Source organism: Podarcis tiliguerta, assembly GCF_965153285.1.
Source record: "Podarcis tiliguerta genome assembly, chromosome: 5".
NCBI lineage: Eukaryota > Metazoa > Chordata > Lepidosauria > Squamata > Lacertidae > Podarcis > Podarcis tiliguerta.
Genome location: NC_139538.1, coordinates 14,151,329 through 14,174,123, shown reverse-complemented (window position 1 = coordinate 14,174,123; position 22,795 = coordinate 14,151,329). Strand labels below are relative to the sequence as shown.

Sequence of the window (22,795 nt, the reverse complement as noted above, 5' to 3'; positions counted from 1 at the left end):
ATATCTCTTGCATGTCTGGACGGAAGATAACATAGGGTTGTGCACATAAAATTGGCCATCCTCGTTCCAACAACTATTGCTTCTGGCCCCAAGGCAAGGTGGTGCTGAGGCTGGAAAAAGTTCCCCATCCCTAGGCTAAGGAACTATAAAGTGTGATCCTAAAAATGTTAACCAGAAGTAGAACTATAGAGTTGGAAGGGGCTCTATAAGGGACATCTAGTCCAACCCCCTGCAATGCTGGAATATTAACAAGATCATCCAGGACAGATGCCACTCAACCTCTGCTTAAAGACCTCCAAGGATGGAGAGTCCACTACCTCCTGAGGGAGTCCATTCTGCTGCCGAACAGCTGTTACTGTCAGAAAGTTTTTCTTGGTGTTTAGTTGGAAATTCATTTCTTGTAACTTGAATTGACTGGTTCAAGTCCTACCCAGCAGTGCAGGAAGAATCAAGCTTGCTCCTTCTTCCATGTGACAGCCTTCTATATATTTGAAGATGGCTATCATATGTCCTAGGACGCAGGTTGCGCTGTGGGTTAAACCACAGAGTCTAGGGCTTACCGATCAGAAGGTCAGCGGTTCGAATCCCCACAATGGGGTGAGCTCCTGTTGCTTGGTCCCTGCTCCTGCCCACCTAGCAGTTCAAAAGCACGTCAAAGGGCAAGTAGATAAATAGGTACCACTCTGGCGGGAAGGTAAAGGGCATTTCCATGTGCTGCTCTGGTTCGCCAGAAGCGGCTTCGTCATGCTGGCCACAAGACCCGGAAGCTGTACGCCGGCTCCCTCATCCAATAAAGCGAGATGAGCGCCGCAACCCCAGAGTCATTTGCGACTGGACCTAACGGTCAGGGGTCCCTTTACCTTTACCATATATCCTCTTGGTCTCCTTTTTTCCAGGCTAAATATACCAAGCTCCTTCAACATTCCTCATAAAGCTTGGTTTCCAGATCCTTGATCATCTTGGTCAGCCTCTTTGCACACATTCCAGCTTGTCAATATCCTTCTTAAATTGTGGTGCCCAGAACTGGACACAGTATTCCAGGTGGGGTCTGATCAAGAGAGAATAGAATGTTGATGCAACCTAGAATAGGATTACCTTTTTTTAATTTTTGCTGCTGTGTCACACTGTTGACTCATGTTCAGCTGGTGGTCTACCAAGACCCCTAGATCCTTTCCACATGTACTACTGGCAAACCAGGTGTCCCCCTTTCTCACCTTTGTGCAGTTGGTTATTCCTAAATTCTCCTATCTGTTGAGGCCATCTTGAATCCCAATGTCCATTGTACCATCAGATGGGGTAGATTTCTCTTTCTAGGATTGAAGTGTTAGAAGTTTGGCCACCATATGTGCCCTTGGAAGCCAGTTAAATGGTCCCTCTGCCAATTTCCAGAGGATTGGTACATAATCCAGTAGAACATTAACATCTGTAAATCTCAAACAGGTATCAGAAACAATATTTATCCAGCAGATGACTGTGACTCTAGCACAGAACCAACTCCTGTGACACCAACATTTGTCAATGCTAGTTAAAGTTTTCCTAAAAAGAAGATGTGGGGTCCAATAAACTCTGAAAATGTTTTTTGTTGTATCCAATGCAATCGAAGATCTGTGGCCAATATTTTTTTCCCCATTGCCAGATGTGAACTGGATACTAAGGCTCTGAGACCCTCTGGATCTGATTTAGAGCTGTCCGTAAAGGTTAGGTAAAGACACATCACTGGCTTAGGGTGTAGTTTGGAAACCTTTCAGGGGTCAGCAAACTTTTTCAGTAGGGGGCCGGTCCACTGCCCCTCAGACCTTGTCGGGGGCCGGACTATATTTTGGAAAAAAATAATGAACGAATTCCTATGCCCCACAAATAACCCAGAGGTGCATTTTAAATAAAAGGACACATTCTACTCATGTTAAAATACGCTGATTCCTGGACCGTCCATGGGCCGGATTTAGAAGGTGATTGGGCAGATCCGGCGCCCGGGCCTTAGTTTGCTTACCCATGCTTTAAGTCCTCCAACAATGTCTCTGAGGTGCTTAGTGCTTTGTGGCCAAAATAGCAGATGTTTTGATTGCAAAAATTGGCAGTTTGCAGCTGGCTGGAAGACAGCAAGATTCAAGGAGTTCAGCAGTATGTTTTCTAAAAAAAAATAATTGTAAGTTGTGTGTCTTTGTTTTGCTTTTTTATAATCTTTTTATATGATTTTCAAAAAGAGAGAAAGAAAGAAAAAAGAAAATAAACATACATAAAAAAACAGTACAAAATCCAAATATCGATATTGCTCTGAATCTCCTGACTTCCCCCCATCCGTTCCATGGCTTCTTTTGGTTATATTTTCAACTGCATATCAATATATGCCCAATTTTTCATCTTCCTAAGTTATCTATACATTCTGTTACATTACAAGTGTATTTAAAATCCTGCTAATGTTTTGACCTGTTTACAATTATTTTGTATATATACATTATAAACATTCCCCATTCTTTTTTAAATTTATTGTCTTCGTGATTCCTGAGCTTTCCAGCTAATTTTGCCATATCAGCATAGTCCATCAACTTGATTTGCCATTCTTCTCTGATTGGGGCTCTTCCTTCCATCTCTGGGCTAGTAACATCCGAGTGGCCGTTGTAGCAGACATGAACAGTTTCCTCTGGTCTTTTGGAATCTCGGTACCTATAATTCCTAATAAAAAGGCTTCTGGATTTTAACAAAGGTTATTTTAAACATTTTTTCCCCATTTCGTTATATATCATTTCCCAAATTTTTTGTTGTTACATTGCAATTCCACCACTCTTTGTTTCTCAATTTGACCCTTTTACATGGTTTTGCAGTATTTTGTGCATTGTGACTTGCCTTTATTTCTATTGATTATAGTTTAGCAATTCTTTATTGCGATTGTTAAGTGTAAACTGTTTAATTATTATTTGCTGGTAATATTAAATTTTACTATTTACTATTTTGTTCTAATAGATTGTTGAATATTGCTTTATTAGAACCCTAGAATCCTAGACTTGAATAGTTTAAGAGGACCCCAAGGGTTATCTAGTCCAACCCCCTGTAATGCAGGAATCTTAACTAGAATCATAGAATCATAGAATCATAGAGTTGGAAGAGACCACAAGGGCCATCGAGTCCAACCCCCTGCCAAGCAGGAAACACCATCAGCGCACTCCTGACATATGGTTGTCAAGCCTCTGCTTAAAGACCTCCAAAGAAGGAGACTCCACCACACTCCTTGGCAGCAAATTCCACTGTCGAACAGCTCTTACTGTCAGGAAGTTCTTCCTAATGTTTAGATGGAATCTTCTTTCTTGTAGTTTGGATCCATTGCTCCGTGTCCGCTTCTCTGGAGCAGCGGAAAACAACCTTTCTCCCTCCTCTATGTGACATCCTTTTATATATTTGAACATGGCTATCATATCACCCCTTAACCTCCTCTTCTCCAGGCTAAACATGCCCAGCTCCCTTAGCCGTTCCTCATAAGGCATCGTTTCCAGGCCTTTGACCATTTTGGTTGCCCTCCTCTGGACACGTTCCAGTTTGTCAGTGTCCTTCTTGAACTGTGGTGCCCAGAACTGGACACAGTACTCCAGGTGAGGTCTGACCAGAGCAGAATACAGTGGCACTATTACTTCCCTTGATCTAGATGCTATACTCCTATTGATGCAGCCCAGAATCTATCATACACGATAGATGTCCATCCAACCTCTGCATAAAAACCTCCAACGAAGGAGAGTCCGCAGCCTCCTGAGGGAGACTGTTCCACTGTTGAACATCTCTCCCTGCCAGAAAGTTCTGCCTGATGTATTTGATAAGTTATTTATTTTAAAGTTATGTTTTTATTCTGACTTTTTTTGTATTGGAGCAGATGGCTATTAGGTATGTGATCTCTGCTGTCTATTTTGTTTGTTTCTTCAGCTTGTAAAACGCCTTGTGTATAGTAATATACAGTGGCGTAGCGTGGGTTGTCAGCACCCGGGGCAAAGCAAGTAATTTCCGCCCCCTAACCCGTGGATTTGCGCCCCCTAACCCGTGGATTTGGGCCCCCTAACCCCCAGATGTTGCGCCCGGTGCGGCCGGCCCCCCCTGCACCCCCCACGCTACGCCACTGGTAATATAGAAAGGCGGTACAGTCATGCCTCGGGTTACAGACGCTCCAGGTTGCGTTTTTTCAGGTTACGGACGCGCCGAAACCCGGAAGTACCGGAATGGGTTACTTCTGGGTTTCGGAGGTTGCGCATGCACAGAAGTGCTAAATCGCGCATTGCCCATGCGCCGAATCGCAACCCGCGTGTACGCAGACACACCGTTGTGGGTTGCGAACGTGCATCCCACACGGATCACGTTCGCAACCGAAGCGTCCACCGTATACAAATTAAAAGTGAAATGAAATGATTCCTTCAGATGAGAAAAAGGGGATCTGTTCCTGTCCACACACACATCAGCATGCAACTCCCAATAGATTATCTCCAAGTGAATGCGGCTCTCAGCACAAAGTTCCCCTGCCCCTACTATGGACAGCTACCTGGGAATAGGTCCATGGAACTCACCAGGACTTGCTTCTAAGTGAAACATGTATAGGAACACACTGTTTAATGTAACTCTGTTGGTGAGCAGTTAGCAGCAGGGGGAAGCAGGCAATGAGTTCGGGAGATAAGGTGTTGGTATACTGGTGTGACACAAGAGATGTAATCTTAGGTGTTGCTTTCGGACTGGCTTAACAGAGATTTTCAGCTTCCTCCCAGTAGAGCTTCAAGACTGGAAGTACCTTCAATTCAGGAAAACAAGCAGATAGCTGAAATAACACAGGGTTTTTTTGGTGTGTGGAATGGCACAGATTGTGGGGGGTGGAGTTCTGTTCCCCTCTTTTGCCCACCCATGCTAAGCTCTTAATTTCACCTCACCCCCCCCCCAGTCACTCATAATGAATAAGCAAGATGCAAAAGCTGTTCTACCGTTCTCATCTTGCAGCACCCCTAAGGACATCCCCCAAGGAGAGAGTTCCCTGGAGCAAGAGGAAAAGTAAATGTGAAGTCACCTTCTACACTGGTGCAAGTCTTGTGAAACTCCTAGATCAAAATTTAGCTTTAAAATTTGATAACTGAACACTACTCATGTACAATGAACATGACTCACGCAAAAGCTGTTTAAAAAATAAAAATATATATGCTTGTTTTGCTTTCAGCTTGAAGTTATTCCGGACCAATGTCAGTAAGAAGACAGAAACGCAGGTTTTGCAAAGGTGGAGCTCAGAAAAGGCTACTTGGTATTTTGCCTATTCTGATCCAGCATCTGTGGCCCTTGTGATTGTGTAGGTTTGCCATCTCAAAGTAGTAGTAGTAATAATAATAATAATAATAATAATAATAGAGAAAACTTGGAAGCAAGGATGTTCAGTACACACCAAATACTCAACACAGAACATAGTAAATTCAAAATACTACCATATATTATTTATTTGTTTTCAGAGCAGGCCTTCTACTCAGAAGTAGGTCCTGTTGTGTCCAAAGGGACTTACGCATTGATAAGTTTGCAGAGGAACCTCAGTCCTGGAGACTGAATGTGGCCCTCCAGACCCCTCCAGCTGGCCCTTGGGACACTCCCGCAGCCACTGGCTCTGATTTTCACCCCCCAAGTTCTTTTGCCATTGCGGGAGCATATCCTTGAACCCTGATAATGCTTCTTGATGGTCAGAGAGCATGTGTGCATAAACTAGCCTAGTGTGCAAAGGTAAACTTGTTGTTTCACACACTTTTGCCTCTGGCCCTGTCAGCACACCACTGGTGCCTGGCCCTCAAAATATTGTCCAGAAGGGAATGTGGCCCTTGGGGTGAACCCTGCCCCCCCCCCCCGGTGTAGAGGACTGCAGTCTACAGTCACATCCTTCCTTGCAGGGGCAGAACTATATTTTGGGAACGCCTGAAGCTTGAGCTGATTTGGGGGGCCCTCCACAACCAGCAACGAGATCTGGGTGCAACCACTGTTATCTTCTTCAATGGGGTTGTTCCACGACAGATCACCACATTAAAAAGAAAGAAGGAAATTAGCTACCACATCTCAGATTTAAAATTGCTGTACTGTAGTGGGTTATCTCACATGTCAAAGTCACTGGTGTGAATAAATATTTCCTGTGCCTTATAGATTTCGAGTTATGAGTAGGAGGATGAAAATTAGGGAAATGTTATATACATGCATCATGTACTTATTAAAGCAAAGCTTTTAAGCAATGTGAACTAAAGTCGCTTCTGGTGCCCCTCTGGGATTGTTGTTGTTGTTTAGTCATTTAGTCGTGTCCAACTCTTTGTGACCCCCTGGACCAGAGCATGCCAGGCACTCCTGTCTTCCACTGCCTCCCTCAAACTCATGCTGGTAGCTTCAAGAACACTGTCCAACCATCTCGTCTTCTGTCATCCCCTTCTCCTTGTGCCCTCCATCTTTCCCAACATCAGGGTCTTTCCCAGGGAGTCTTCTCTTCTCATGAGGTGGCCAAAGTATTGGAGCCTCAGCTTCAGGATCTGTCCTTCCAGTGAGCTCACTCAGGGCTGATTTCCTTAAGAATGGATAGGTTTGATCTTCTTGCAGTCCATGGGACTCTCAAGAGTCTCCTCCAGCACCATAATTCAAAAGCATCAATTCTTCGGCAATCAGCCTTCTTTATGGTCCAGCTCTCACTTCCATACATCACCTGGGAAAACTATACGGACCTTTGTCGGCAAAGCGATGTCTCTGCTTTTTATGATGCTGTCCAGGTTTGTCAATGCTTTTCTCCCAAGAAGCAGGCGTGTTTTAATTTCGTGACTGCAGTGACCTCTGGGATTAGGAACACTGAAACTTATGCTTCATTAGTTTGGGTAAAGGACCCCTGGACAGTGAAGTCCAGTCAAAGGCGACTATGGGTTTGCGGTGCTCATCTTGCTTTCAGGCTGAGGGATCCAGCGTTTGTCCACAGACAGCTTTCCGGGTCATATGACCAGCATGACTAAACTGCTTCTGCCACAACAGAACACCGTGACGGAAGCCAAAGCGCACGGAAACTCCGTTTACCTTCCTGCTGAAGCGGTACCTATTTATCGACTCGCACCGGGGTGCTTTTGAGCTGCTAGGTTGGCAGGAGACATTCGTTTCATAGTAGGTCTGCCCCTGCTTCCTTCAAGGAGGGAGGAGCAGGGGTTACGATCCCATTTTATCCTCACAGTAACCCTCTGAGTAAGAAGAGCCCTGCTGGATCAGACAGGTGGTTCCCAGGTCCACCCACCCATTGCCGACGTGAGCACTGCACCCTGCTGAGGCCCAGCACATGCCCCAAAATCCCAGCTGCCGAAATACATCCCTGGCCTGGTTTAGTTTGTCCTGTCTCCCAACAGCCAGCGGTTTTCTACAGCATCCAGCAAGAAAGTGGCTATTGGACAGCTCAAAGCATGAGGGGCAGCTGTCCACTGATCAATAAAAATCAATAAAAACACATAGCTAACTGAGGTTCTGCCCCACCCCCCAAAAGGCCTGCCCCCCCCAAAATCCTGGCTCTGCCCATGCGGAAGAATGTTCTTGTTATAATGATGGGGGGGGGGGGTTCCCACATCACTTTCTAGTTCTGCAGAGGATAATGGTATATATATTGTATAACTTATATCTGAAAACTCTCTCTCTCTCTCTCTGTTTATTTGGTTTTCAGATCAAAGTTTTACAATCATATATCCAACACACAACACAGAAACAAGATTCCAAAGAATCTCCTGGACCTACCTATGCTTAATCATTTCCTCCTTTTATGCTAATCCAAATCTTTTGCATCTCCGTGTGGTGTTTTTTTTTAATCCAACCACTTTATGAATCCCCAGCCTATTTCTGGAAAAATGAAACTTTTTGTGTGCCCAAGATAACTGGAAACAAATGTGAAACGAAGATGTTGAGTCAGAACAGAAACCCAGGGCCTTTTTCACTATCACCAGCACCCCTCCTTTGAACAACTTGCACAACTTGATTAGAGTGTGGTGCTGATAACGCCAAGGCTGCAGGTTCAATCCCTGTATGGGGCAGCTGCATATTCCTGCATGCAGGGGGTTGGACTAGATGATCCTGAGAGTCCTTTCCAACTCTACAGTTCTGTAATTCTATGATAACATTTCATGCTCTTTGGAACTGAAGTCTCCACCCCAACACCCTGAAATAAGACCCCAACGCCCATGATATTGGGTGGCAATAGAGAGGTAGCTGTTGTGCACCTCGTAAAATCAAAACACCTGCAATAATATTTCGTTTGGTTATGAGCTTCAGTGCCCTTTCACAAAAGCTTATGCAATATGACAGTTTCCCACTCTGGAGGACATTTGGGTTTGTATTAATTTTTATTATTATTATTACTACTGTTGAATAGTGGGTAGACATAGCAGACGACACAGCAATTCTTCCAAAGCAGCTCTTTATTTGTAAGCTGTCACAGAACTGAACAGCAAACAGCTCAGCCGGCCTGCTTTTATAGGCAGCCAGCTGTCAACATTGTAGCAACAACAACCCAGGGTTTCCCACCTAAAATAACTGACGTGGACCTGAGTGAAAACTACATGCACAATACTCCTGGTGGCCAGGGTGAGAACTTCAATACATAACAATTACAATACCCAGTCTGTGGGCTTTAGAGTTTGGTCTTTTCTTATGCACCAACACAGCTATTGTTGGTTGCCCTCCCCCTACAAGGAGTCCTTTAAGGTGCCCCAAGACTTTTCAACCTTTTTAGGGCAAGAGAAGAACAAACAGGCGATTCTTATGTAACTCTTTTGTGGTCATTCATTCACAAAAACAAAAAACAGATGTTGATGAAAACAAAGGCATCCTGGCATTAGTAAGATGTTAAGGGGTGATATGATAGCCATGTTCAAATATATAAAAGGATGTCACATAGAGGAGGGCGAAAGGTTGTTTTCTACTGCTCCAGAGAAGCGGACACGGAGCAATGGATCCAAACTACAAGAAAGTAGATTCCACCTAAACATTAGGAAGAACTTCCTGACAGTAAGAGCTGTTCGACAGTGGAATTTGCTGCCAAGGAGTGTGGTGGAGTCTCCTTCTTTGGAGGTCTTTAAGCAGAGGCTTGACAACCATATGTCAGGAGTGCTCTGATGGTGTTTCCTGCTTGGCAGGGGGTTGGACTCGATGGCCCTTGTGGTCTCTTCCAACTCTATGATTCTATGATTCTATTCTATGATTCTATGATTCGGACATTAGGAAAAAGGGTTCCCCTTCAGGTGACAGCACTGAATTGCTTGGTTGGTGGTTTCACACTGCAGACTCATAAAACATATAATTTCTCAGCTGAAATGGTCCAATGGTGTGGCTTTAACACTGTTTGCAAACAGAGCTGAAACACTGCTTCCTTGTCCTCCTCCTTACTACGCTGAAGGTATCTTCTTGTACTTCCTCATATACTAGATTAAGAGCCTTCGCTGTCCACTCATTCTGCAGAAGAGGAAGCACGGTCTATTTCTGAGAACTGGTAAAAATAGAGTTGTGTGGGAAAGTCCCCCTCTTGCCAGCGCGGCTGTGACATTTCTATACAGCACCTGCCGTCGTGGGGTTGCGTGGGGGGGGGGGGTAAAAGGTACAGTAGCTCTCCCAGGGTCTGACACTGGCAACCTTTATTGAAAGAAAGAGCTACCTTTCCCCGTTGCTAGCTACAATAAGAAGCCCATCAAGTCCTTGGACTCTGTTCAAACCAGGAAAAAACCTACAAACACCAAAACAGCTTAATAAGAACACATGTGCCTTTGAGCTAGCCCCATTTACTGACATTTGTCTTCACCTATTACTTTAAAACATGGCTTTGCAAAGATGATCACTCCAGATTTAATATTTCGAAGTAAAACAAAATCCAAACCCCTCTGGCATTTTGAACAGGGTGTGTTTGTGTGTGTGTGTGTGTGTGTGTGTGTATACACCCACCCACCTACGTGAATCTGCTTTAATCCTGCAGCTATCTCTCCTATTTCAACTTCTCTATTGCTTATCCTAACCTTTCCAGCAAACAGTATTGAGGAACCTAGGTAAACAAGATGAAAGAAAGAAAACCAATGTGCAAACTTTGTTTTCTTGGGGGAAAGCTGCAGCTTAGCGATATGGCATCTGTTTTGAAGGCTGAAAATTTCAGTTTCAATTTCTGGTATCTCCAAGTAGGACTGGGATGCCCCTGGCCTTAAACAGCTGGAGAGCAGCTGCCAGTCAGTGTAGACAATACTGCCTTAGATGGACCTAATGGACAGACTTGGTGTAAGGCAGCTTCCAGAAAGCTCCAAGGCGGTGTGTCAGGTCCAAAAGTGTTAGGAGGTAGGCAACCCCAAAGATTAACGTCTTGTCTTAGAATAACAGAATTCTGGAGTTGGAAGGGACCCTGAGGAGTACGCAGTTGTCCCGTACGGGGATCGAACCTGCAACCTTGGTGTTACCAGCCACTGCACTTTAATCAACTGAGCTAGAAGAGTTCAAGGGAGGAAGCTTAACAGCAGCCACACCATAAGTAACCCACGTGACACAGGAAATCCAATCACAGATCGCTTGAGGGTATCAGAAGAGGCCAATTGGTTCAGACCAAATACTCACGGCTTCCCCGTGGAATTCTGGGAGCTGTAGTTTAATAAAGGTGCTGAGAGGTGCCCAGAGCTATAATTTTCAGAGTCCCCTTCGAAAAGGGAAAACCACTCTGGAAACGGAAGCTCTGCATGCGAAATAGGGGTCTCCTAGCAGCTCTCAGCATCCTTAACAAACTACAGCTCCCAGAGTTCTTTGGGGGGAAGCCACGCTTGTTTAAAGCGGTATCATAGCATCTTTGTTCTCAGAGTGGCCAACCAAATGGATATGGGAAGCCCACAAGGATGTGAGGGCAGTTTCCCAGCTTTGCTGTTCTCCCCAGCACCTAGTATTCAGAGGCATAATGCTGCTGGAGTTAATATACATGCATTGACTTGTAGCCATTAATACCCATAATCCTCCCTGGATTTGCCTAATCCCCAGTGTATGCCTCACCACAAAAATTCCAGGTTCCAGATAATTATTTGCATTTGAGGCACTGTTCCTGCTTATATTCCTTTGCCTGTTACAACAACATAAACCAGTTACTTTAGGGCAGGATAGTGTAACTGTCATTACATTCATATTGTTTTGACATTGTTTTTTGGGGGGTGAGGGTAGGCCACATGCCTGAGACCCTTCTAATTCCTGGATCCAGCATGGGTGCAAAATCTAAGCAAGGATTCAAACTGCTGTAATAGCTGGAAAAGTTGCTTGTTAATGGACGTCTAAGTATGGGCCATTAAGGTAACAAAGGAAGTGGCCCTGTGCCAGAGGACAAGAACGTCAGCCTCCCTCCTTCAACTAGCTGGTAATTAAGAAGACAAAGACCAGAGTTGTGTGAGAGAGAGCTAGAAGCAAGAAGCAGACTGGGCAGCTGTGAGACAGAGCTATGCCTTGGGGTATTAAGGCTGTGAAACCCTCCATCGTAGGCTCAGGTTGTATATATGTGTAAATAAACCATATATCATAAAGACACCACAGTCTCCGCTGTCACTCATTCTGAGGAAACACAAACCCTAGGAAAGCGACGGGAACTTTGCACCTCTCTGAGATTGGGGTGGCCTGCAACACTGTTGTTCAAACCTCTATATGTACCACCCTTGCATAAATCTGTTTGTAAGATCTGTGCAGATGGTTTGGAAAGCGGGATCCTTTGAAGAAAATGTGACTCTTCAGTCAGGTTTTTCAGGAAGATGTAGTCCAATCCCTGGATTGCACCATTCAGTGAAATCTGATTTGAAAGTCTCTGTTGCTGTTCTTGCTCGTGAAAGATGTTTCACAGCGTTTGTAGTGTGTACCTAATTTCTATCTATTACTGGAGGGGCTCTCATGTTGTAGTTATATGAATGGTCAAACATCAGGTTTCCTTCTGCTTTTTCAGTTAGCTGAGAATGCTGATTAAGTGAGTGAGTGGACTATCAGGAAGTACTTAAATAAAACCTCACAACTGCAATCAGCTCCACTCTCTTTCTGAGTCTGCTGTCTCCTGACAAGGCAAGCCTTTTCATGCTTGCAGATCTAGCCCAAACAGCTCAGGATGGAGGTTTCAGAAAAATCAGGGGAACCCCCAGGTTTATAGAAGCACGAAGAATCTCAAGAGGGGGCCCAAGAACCTTAGAATGGGGGACGTGACCCAAAACAGCCCAATGAGAACTGAGCATGCCCAGTACAGTGGTACCTCTGGATGCGAACGGGATCCGTTCCGGAGCCCAGTTCGCATCCCAAATAGAACGTAAGACGTGATAGCGTGTCTGCGCGTGCGCGGGTCGCGTTTTGCCGCTTCCGCGCATGATGTCATTTTGACCATTGTGCATGTGCGAGCGGCGAAACATGCTCCGTTACTTCTGGGTCGCTGAGGAGCGCAACCCGAAAGCGCTCAACCTGAAGCGTATTTATCCCGAGGTATGACTGTACTCTGGAGGAGAAAAGAAATAGAATGGCTGGCATCCTGAAACAGAGAGTGCTCCATTTTGCATAAAGTACTACAGTGGTACCTCAGGTTAAGTACTTAATTCGTTCTGGAGGTCTGTTCTTAACCTGAAACTGTTCTTAACCTGAAGCACCACTTTAGCTAATGGGGCCTCCCGCTGCCGCCACGCCGCTGGAGCACGATTTCTGTTCTCATCCTGAAGCAAAGTTCTTAACCCGAGGTACTATTTCTGGGCTAGTGGAGTCTGTAACCTGAAGCGTCTGTAACCTGAAGCGTCTGAAACCTGAAGCGTCTGTAACCTGAAGTGTATGTAACCCAAGGTACCACTGTAGTTGCGAAGATAATCACACTGACTTATTTTAGCAAAGCTTTGGAAAGGACTCCAGTTCGAACGGGTGTAAAGTACTTTGGTTATTCAAGGAAAGTACTATTTACACCTTAAGTACAGTGCCAGATTTGGCAGAGGGGAGGACAAAATGTGTGGCAGGTTTGTGGAGCAAGAAGCAGCATCCTGCCCTGAGCTATGTGGATGGTATAGTCCTCCCAGATTGTAGGGAGTCGTCAATGGCTCACCTTTCCTCCTGCCCCGCCCCAAGTCCCCATGTCAGCCTCCCGAGAACCAATGAAAGAAGAGCATGTGAGCCACGCAGAAGAGTCTTCTCACTTGGCTCTCAGTGGCTGGCGCATGTCGCCACTTGCATGCTCAATGGCTCCTCGAAGCTTGAAACATCCACAATGGCAAACTGGAACCAATGGAAATGGCTTGGTGGGGCCACTTAAGGGGCTCTCCCTCCCCATTGTGGGTTGGCTGAGTGAGTCTTTCTGCCTGTCTGGCGTTCCCATTACTCACTTCCTCTCTTGCCAGCTGGGCAGCCAGCCAGGTTCATTAGCAGGCACAGATGCAACACAACCAGTGCCAGATTTACGTATAAGCTAAACAAGCTATAGCTTAGGGCCCCACTCTCTTGAGGGCCCCTAAAAAATGCAAAGGGATAATAACTGGATGTACTTTTCCAAAATATAAGATAAAAAAACAAATAAAATAAAACCTACATACAGCAACAGTGTTTTGTGTTGCGTATGGACCTACTAGGTCCATAAATTACCATATAACATATATTCAACACAAAAAACAGCAGCAATTTGTTGTTGACAAAGGACAGCTGGACATATAAAGGGCCCCATTACCTTCAGTAGCTTGGGGCCTCATCAAACCTAAATCCGGCCCTGAACACAACAACAGGGTTGTCATACGTCTGGGGAAACCCAGACATATCCAGCCAACACGCCCATCCAGGCAGATTTTTTACATTTTAAAGGAAATGTCCAGGTTTTTTTAGGGGGGAGGGGCTCTGGCTGCTCTTCACACCGTGGCTTCTGCCAGCCCGAGCCAGAGAAAGAGGCACACCTCTTTTTCCCAGCTCAGGCTGGCAGCTGCTTGGGCTGCCCTCTATTTTTGCTCTTCAATATATGGCAACCCTATGTAACCACCTTCAGCCAAGTTGGGAACTAACTTCCCTGTTATAAGAATTTTTAGGTCATGTTGTTGTTGTTTAGTCGTTCAGTCGTGTCCGACTCTTCGTGACCCCATGGACCAGAGCACGCCAGGCACTCCTGTCTTCCACTGCCAGGTCATATACATATACATATACATATACATATACATAATGTTCATAAATGTACTAAGCAAACACATATATATATAAACCACATGTCCAAAACCCACAGGAAAAGTCCTAAAGCCATTTTGACTCTTTCAGTCACCTCAAATATTTCTCTACGAGGTCGGAGGAAATGCAGAAACCTCCCCATTGTCTCTGTCCTCACAAATCCTGCCACATTTAAGGTGTGAATAGGGTGAGCCTGTGACCTGGCTCAGGAATTAAGTACAGTGGTGCCCCGCAAGACGAATGCTTCGCAAAACGGAAAACCCGCAAGACGAAAGGGTTTTCCGTCTGCAGAGGCGCTTTGCAAGACGAATTTCCCTATGGGCTTGCTTCGCAAGACGAAAAATGACGAAAAAAATTGAATTTTTTTTCGCTCCAAAACCCCTTATTTTGAATCGCTAAGCTGCTAAAAGCATTTTAGCAGCAAAACCGCTAATCTCCCAAGTGTTAAAAAGCCGTTTTTAGCCCTTTTTTCGCCAATAGCGCTAATAGCGCTACTCCGTCAATGGGCTTGCTTTGCAAGACGAAAAAACCGCAAGACGAAAAGACTCGCGGAACGGATTCTTTTCGTCTTGCGAGGCACCACTGTATTATCATTACAAAAGAATGTCCAGGCTCCACAGGTAATCCAGTCGAGCGACCGTTAACGGGTAACCTGGCAGACAGGATAAAAACAACGCACTCAGATTTCTGTTGTAGACCGCCTTTTCTGTGATGTAGGTATGATGTATCTGGGGGGTGGTCTTGAGCTACACCTCTTCTGTGATGTATTTATGATGTTTCTGGGAGTGGTCTTGGACTCCAGGGCGGGCAATTTAAAATGTCTATTTCAGGGCGAGCACACCTTTGTTCTGGGTTCTCCTCCTTCTCCTGCGTGTGGGGGAGCACCCTGTTGCAACAGTTAATAAAGATCAGGCTTACTAGCTGCTTTGCTTCTCAATATTCTCTGGTTGGTCTCTGTTATTTTCTCCTACTGATAGAGAACCTACAAAAGAACTCTATATGGGCTCTTGGGTACCCCAGAAGGGAAAAGGAGCAGTTTTTTTACTTATATCATCCCAAAAGAGTGAAGAGCAGAGTTGCCGCAGATTTTCTCCACAGCCCAGCCGTATGTCAAATTTTGTTCAATAAATAAATAAAAGCATGCGAAGTAGAACTTTCCGTTGTTTGTATGCAGCACACTATTTCAGGCAGTTGCAAACACTGTGTACATCTTAACCTCTGAACTGAATCCAGCTGCTCTGCTCTTCAACCCAAGGTATATATGGAGTTGTTTTAGAATCTAGGCCTGAGGTCAGAGCTCTCTTCCTGAGGCCTTTCTTTCGTTCCCCCCCCTACTCCCAATTCTCAATACAGTACTGTATATACAATGTCTTTCAAAGTCCCCTGTCTCCGCTGCTCATTTTCACATCTTGGACATGCTTTTGCAAGTCACCTGGGCCTAACCGAGTGATTCATTTGTGTATCTTGGTGGAATAATTTTACTTCACGCCTCTTAACCTTAAAAAATCCCAAGGCGCTTTTGCTACTTGCCTCAAGAACCTCTGCTAAGCTGAGCAGAGAGGTATGCATGCCACAGCAATGAATGGCCTAATTCTGAACTTTAGAATGGCCTAATTCTGAACATTAGAATGTAGGCCATTGCTATGGTATGCATACCACATGTGCCCTCGACCTAATTTCATGCAGTCTGCAGAAACGGGGACATGGAGAAAGAATGAGAATTATAAAATCATACAGTGAAGCCTTATTTACCTAGGGATCCATTAGCCACGCCATCCCCTGGACCTCGGAGGGAACAAAAGTACCAGGAAAGCAGAATCTTCTTTGGAGAAAAAGAGTTTATTGAGATCTGAGCACAGAGTCAAGGTCTGTACTCAGAGACAGCCTGCTGGTTAGTTCCTAGAAATACACTGGCTGTAAAGCAAGACACTTCAGCAGACTTTCTTATACCCCCAGACTTCCCCAATCGGCTAGCAAATATTGCTTGCTTAACACATTTTATTGCTTGCTAAACATTCCTGTCTTTCTGCTAAGCCAAGCACTCCCTCCCACCTCCTTGTACACGTGTCTTCTTTTGCTAGCTAAGCATTCCCTTCGTATCTCTTCTTATTCTTGCATTACTTAAAGCAGAAGCAAAGCAGGAAACATCTTGCTAGTGGTTTTTAGTTGACAGCAGTTTTTGGCTAGGCAGGAAACGACCTTCTGACCTGTAACTAGCATCAGCAGTTTCAGATAGCTGGTTAGACAGGAAACGGCCTCCTGACCTGTCTGATTTAGACTTTGCAAATAACTGCATTTTTGGGTTTGAGCTTGTGTAACCATCCTAGCAGAGTGCCGGAATTTACTATGTGTAGATAATATTTGAGAGCAACAGAATAAAATATTGAGAGAAACCTTTCCCATCTCCCTTTACTCCGTCCTCTTCTTTTGAACAATCTATTACTTAGATTCGTTCTGGGGTAGGGGTCTATATTCTCTCATTACAGCAATCACGCGAGGTCCCATCATGCGAGACATCATCTTTTTCATCATATGTTGCAGGCATTGCATTAAGCAGGGTATACAGAAGCAGAAAAGCAATAGAAGCATTATTGGGCCTATTCTCCCCACAAATACGATACCGTTCATGCCAACAGAAATACGAGAGCATCCATATGACAAGGGCGGTACATATCACTCCTACCCACCAAACCCAATATCTCCATGGTTCCTCCCACCAATATTCAGGGGGTGTGCTCATTGTTGAAGAGCCCACTGATATTTGTGCCCGACTACCTGTTGAGCCTCAAGGATGAGAGCCCACCGGTGAGCTGATGCTCCCACTATGTGGGTCAATTTTTCTATTAGCCCTGTTGGGTGGATTGAACTCTCGTGCTGCCTCCCTAGTGACCAGAGCATATGGAAGCTGAAATCCTGGGGTGGCAATTCTTACTGGCACTTGTTTAGTAATTTCAATGCACACCTGGCTCAGGCTCCCATCTATCACCTGGGTTAAGAGTAGGACCTGGTCTATCAAATGAGGTTGGTACAGTGCTCTACCTTCCAGATAACAGTTGACTACCCTCCCACAACAGCAAGAGCGGTACAGAACTAGATAGATTTCGATCGTCTCTACAGCTTCCCGTAAGAGCACTGTCCACGCATGCTGGTCAGTGGTGTGGGAGAGGAGCCACAACGGGGCAGTGGGGTGTCTCAATACGGTAATCTCATCAAACCCCAGTTTCCAATAGCCAAGGAGCACGCCATCTCTTACCACCGGCAAGACGAACCAGTCGTAGCAGAGGCCAGCAGGCCAATAGGGTTGGTATGGTTCGGTAGGGTCAGGGCAATAAGACATAGAGCAAGTCAATAAAGAAAATAAGAGAGAAAAGAGAAAGTCTTTGTAACTGTCCTTGTGATGATTAGTCGCAGGATCTCGTTGCCCGTGGCCTAACGCTTTTTCCTGGTAGCGTCAGACACAAGGTGATGATCAACTTCAGAGGGTCAGCGGGATTTCTTTTGCAAGTCCAGACACCCTTCTTCAGATGCGTGTGATGTACCCAGGGGATCACCTCGACTACTTTCACTGCAGTTAGGGATGAGGGGGTCGCCAGACGCTGTCACTCAGAGGGACTGGTGAACCGGCTCAGCGAGACTGCCACGGGACTGCAGGTGTACGCTTGAGGGACTACCTGGAAAGAAAGCAAACACACACAACAAACACAGGGATTGCACTTGTTCTTGGGTGATGTGATCTCCCATCTGCCCAAACCGGCGGGGATGCCTCGGACGAAAGGGGTTGGCCTGCCATATAGAAGTTCAAAGGGTGATAGTTCTCAGTCTCTTGGTTGGCGCACAGGGCACATTTTGGGATATAGCAGCAGTTAGTTATAGCAGCAGTTAGTTGAGGTAGAATATTCTCCCAAGGTGCGCCTTAGCAGCTGGGCCTCCCAAATGGGTGGACTCGTGGTAATTCTTTACAATTGTGCTGGCCAGATGTTGGGGCACAAAAACACGGCTGTCCGGTCCTTCCTGGAGCGTTGCTCCTTCTTGGCTGGTCCACTGCTGTTCATCAAGGGTGTAACGTGGTTCCACATCGTCTGGAGTGAGTTCTGGTACCAATATCAAAAGTCCCGGTGGTGCCTCTAAATTGGCTGGAGAACAAATGTCTACGTTGGGGGCGCTGCCTGCGGGCGCCCCTCCCATCCAATTCTTCACCGTGCGTAGAGATATCAGCAAGGCGGTCGTCACTGGAGGGGATCTTCAGGATGCTGAGACACAGTCCAATCTGAAGCAGCTTTCTTATGTGGTGGACCCAAGGGGTGGTGCCGGCAACCTTCACAGCAGTGGGTGTGGAGAGCAGATGGGCCCTTCCAGCACGGCGGCAGTGGTGCCTGGGACCAGTCTCATCCACACCTCGTCACCTGGCTCAAACTGGTCATGCAAGAAGTTCGGGCCTGGGTTGAGAGAGAAAATCTCGAGAGAGAGACTGTACATAATTGTTCAATTCCACATCTTGAGCAGGGATAGGTGAAAGCATGCACACATAAGGAACCGGTCTCCCAAACATCACTTCAAAAGGGTGACAAGTGAATACGTTTCAATGGGAGGCTACAGACTCTAAGCAAAGCCAAGGGCAACATGGACACCCAATTAGACCCTGTTTCTTGGGTCAATGGTTTTTTTCAAAGTCCTGTTCATCCTTTCCTCTTTTCCAGAACTTTGGGGCCTATATGCGGTACCCACCATCTTCCTTCTTCACTGGCAACAGTGGGGTGTTTCACTGTGATTGGCATTGTTTCAAGATTCCATGTTGAAGCAATCGCTTCAAATGCACCCACACTCCTTCAGCTGCCTGTCGTGGGATGGGGTATTGGTTTTTATCTTTCGCCCATAGTCCAGGGTCAATATCATGAGGCAGGCTAACAGGGAGGATTCCCTCCTCTTCTTTTACCATCATCAAGCACCAATGGTCTCTCAGGGGCATTTCTAAAGAAAACTCTCCTGCTGGTCCAGTTGTCATCATTACTTCCCCCATTGGTTGGAAGGAAATCTGGGCTTGTAATTTTGTTAACAAGTCTTGGCCCAATAAAGGAATGGGACACTCTGGTATATACAAAAAATTGTGCTGGACTACTTGGCCACCTAGGCAGCAGGTAACAGACTGCAAAAAAACGGGGCCTTTTGTGATTTACCTGTGGCCCCAATTATATTAACCACTTGGTTTGTGGGTTTTGTTACAGGCACAGGTAAGACTGAGTGGGCAGCTCCCTTGTTCACCTTCTCCTACCTGTAATAAGGTAGCTAGGTTAAGGGCTGTGGTAACCTGAAACTTCAGGCGTGAATGTAATAACAGCATCTGGCACTTCCTCATTTTCGCTTGTGATAGGAAATAGGTGCCTTTCATGTCAAGTAAGGCTGGGACTGCATGTGGAGTCACACAGGTGGTGTCCTGTCCAAACGTGAATTTTATCTGCCTTCGTGAGTAGGGTGGCCACTGCCACAATCGCTTTCATACAGGGGGGGGGCAATCTCTGTTCTGTTGGGGTTAGCTTCTCTGACAAGTATGCGACGGGTTGCTGCCAATTTTTTCAGTTTCTGGCATAAGACTCCCTTGGCTACCCCCTGGTCTTCATCTATGAACAGCGTAAAAGGCTTCTTGGGGTTTGGATGCCAAGCACTGGGGCTTGTTGTCACTTTGAGATCCTGAAAAGCCTGCTGCTGTTCCCTGCCCCATATAAAAGGATCCTTCTCTATTCCCTAGTTGACTCATGCAGGGGCCAAGCAATGCTTCTGTAATTAGTAGTGAGTCCAGGAGATATTGTTCATCATCATAAGTGGGATTATAGGTTTAAAAAAAAATCCCTTCAAACAATTTTACGATCTTTGCTGGATTCTCCTCAAAAGAGGGGTTCTGATTTCTCCAATTACAAACATCTGCACTTGAAAAGGGTATATGCTGGACCGAGTAGGTCTGTGGTGCCTTCGCTTGTTCAGCTGGGACAGGGGCTGGTGGATCATAAACCCTCTGAAGGGGCATTTCTCCAGTTGCCTGATCCTTCCTGGTTTTCTCATACTATCTGTGAGACATAACTCTCTTCGCCGCCTGTCCCCACTTACGTTGCCATCTCTTCCTCTTTTCAGGGGTGCAGCATTCTGCTGCCTCAACTAACAAGGGGCTTACATCCAACTTCTTCCTCAAATGGCTTTACAAACTCCTTTAGTCTCTTTTTCTGTCTTTCTGTCCACATTTTCTTTCCTTGATTCATATCATCTAGTGTCTTCCTAAACTCTTCGTTATCTTCCTCATCTTCCTCTTCTTCCGTCTCACTATCCTCCTTCGCAGGTCCTCCTCCCCCCTACACCAGCACCTCCCTGTGCTTCTTGATCTTGGCCTGGGGGGGGGGGGGGTTTGGAGGGGCTGTTGGTGGAGTGTAAGGTGGTGGCTTAATCACTCCCCCTCCTCATCTTCTGGGTCTTCTAACACCAGAGGCTTCACTGTACAAATCCTGTTCTGTGTGTTGCTGTCACAGCAAGACTTTAGCCATGGTAGATTCTTTTCTTTACATTGGTCTTCCATGTAGAGATATAGGGGATCTGGTCTGGGTGGACATTTAATATATTTTGCCACAGGGGGTTGATTTGCCACAGGGGGTTGATTAATTGCAAATCAAAGCCACGCAGTTCTCTGGGTTGGCAAGTCCACCTCACATAAAGTTTTGAGTCTCTGTTTTTTCAATGTGAATCATCACTCTTCGTGGCTGTTTTCCAGTTATTAAAAAAGCATTCCAGAGGAATACATTGGCTTGCTCCAGACCCTATTTTTTTTTTTTTTTTTTTTTTTTTTTTTTTCAGATACTCCGCACCTGACTGGGCTGTAAATTCTTTCACAGTTCACACGATACAGATTGTGGTCTGCACGAGGTCGCCCTGGCAGAAAACGCACAACCCTGCAATCGCTCGGCCAAGGGGAGCGCTAGGCCTTGGCCCTCATTCAACAATTCATCCACTGGAGTATCTGACACACAACATGTCAACAAAACACTCAATTCCCTCTGCCCCATTCCCTTTCCCAAACCTTTACCAATTCCTTTCCTGGTGGCATTCTTACTGCCGGGCACTCTACTGCCAACTACCAGGTGAGGCTGATCAGGCCTCTGGCCCTTTCCCTCGGGCCCCTAGCCCTTTCCCTCGGGCTTACCTTTCTCCGCTGCGGACCTGTCCCCTCGGCGCCGTTCTGTCCTCTTGTTCTCCCTCAACTAGATGTCTCCGCTCCAGGACGGTGTGGCAATCTCCCCCTACAAACTGGCAGGGTGTGCACCGGAAATGCGAACGCCGATTGGAGCTGTTCACCTTGGTTGAGCCTGGCCCTCCGGTCCGTATTTGGGGAGGGGGCTGATCCCGGACGAGCCCCCAAAGAAATGAAGCCTTATTTACCTAGGGATCCATTAGCCACGCCATCCCCTGGACCTCGGAGGGAACAAAAGTACCAGGAAAGCAGAATCTTCTTTGGAGAAAAAGAGTTTATTGAGATCTGAGCACAGAGTCAAGGTCTGTACTCAGAGACAGCCTGCTGGTTAGTTCCTAGAAATACACTGGCTGTAAAGCAAGACACTTCAGCAGACTTTCTTATACCCCCAGACTTCCCCAATCGGCTAGCAAATATTGCTTGCTTAACACATTTTATTGCTTGCTAAACATTCCTGTCTTTCTGCTAAGCCAAGCACTCCCTCCCACCTCCTTGTACACGTGTCTTCTTTTGCTAGCTAAGCATTCCCTTCGTATCTCTTCTTATTCTTGCATTACTTAAAGCAGAAGCAAAGCAGGAAACATCTTGCTAGTGGTTTTTAGTTGACAGCAGTTTTTGGCTAGGCAGGAAACGACCTTCTGACCTGTAACTAGCATCAGCAGTTTCAGATAGCTGGTTAGACAGGAAACGGCCTCCTGACCTGTCTGATTTAGACTTTGCAAATAACTGCATTTTTGGGTTTGAGCTTGTGTAACCATCCTAGCAGAGTGCCGGAATTTACTATGTGTAGATAATATTTGAGAGCAACAGAATAAAATATTGAGAGAAACCTTTCCCATCTCCCTTTAACAGTACAACAAAAAGGCTCAGTTTTGGCTCTGGCTCAACTCACCCAATAGGCTTTCCCCATTGGTCAAATATTTTCCTAGGAAAGAGGATTCCCACACCATTTCTAAAGGATTTTTTTTTTAAAAAAATGTTTCAGCACTTCCAGCTTCCTCAGTTCACACAAAAAGCACAGGAAGTGATTAGAACTGCTATCAAACTTCAGGGCCATATCTGGACTATTTAAAGTAGTATCATACCACTTTAAGAGTCACGCATATTGGGAATAGTAGTTCATTAAGGCTGCTGAGAGTTACTATTCCCCTCACAGAGCCGCAATTCCCAGAGTTCCCTGGGACTCCAAAAAATAAAAAATGATTGTAAAACTAACCAGAGAACAGTAGCAATGTGAGGGAAATCTCTTACTTTTTCACCCTATGCAGTCGTACCTTGGAAGTCGAATGGAATCTGTTCCAGAAGTCCATTCGACTTCCAAAACGTTTGTAAACCAAATCGCGGCTTCTGATTGGTGGCAGGAAGGACCTGTATTTGAATGGTGGCCATGGTCCTGTGACAACCCACCTTGGATCA

General features: G+C 45.7%; 1 long non-coding RNA gene across 1 annotated transcript; it reads right to left on the bottom strand.

Moving 5' to 3' along the window:
- Positions 1 to 15,971: 15,971 nt before the first annotated feature.
- On the bottom strand, positions 15,972 to 22,220 carry LOC310678552. The gene is made up of 2 exons (XR_014511844.1): positions 21,332 to 22,220; positions 15,972 to 18,587 (listed from the first exon to the last, which is right to left on the bottom strand). It is a non-coding gene; the product is annotated as an uncharacterized lncRNA (long non-coding RNA).
- Between the last annotated feature and the right edge of the window lie 575 nt (positions 22,221 to 22,795).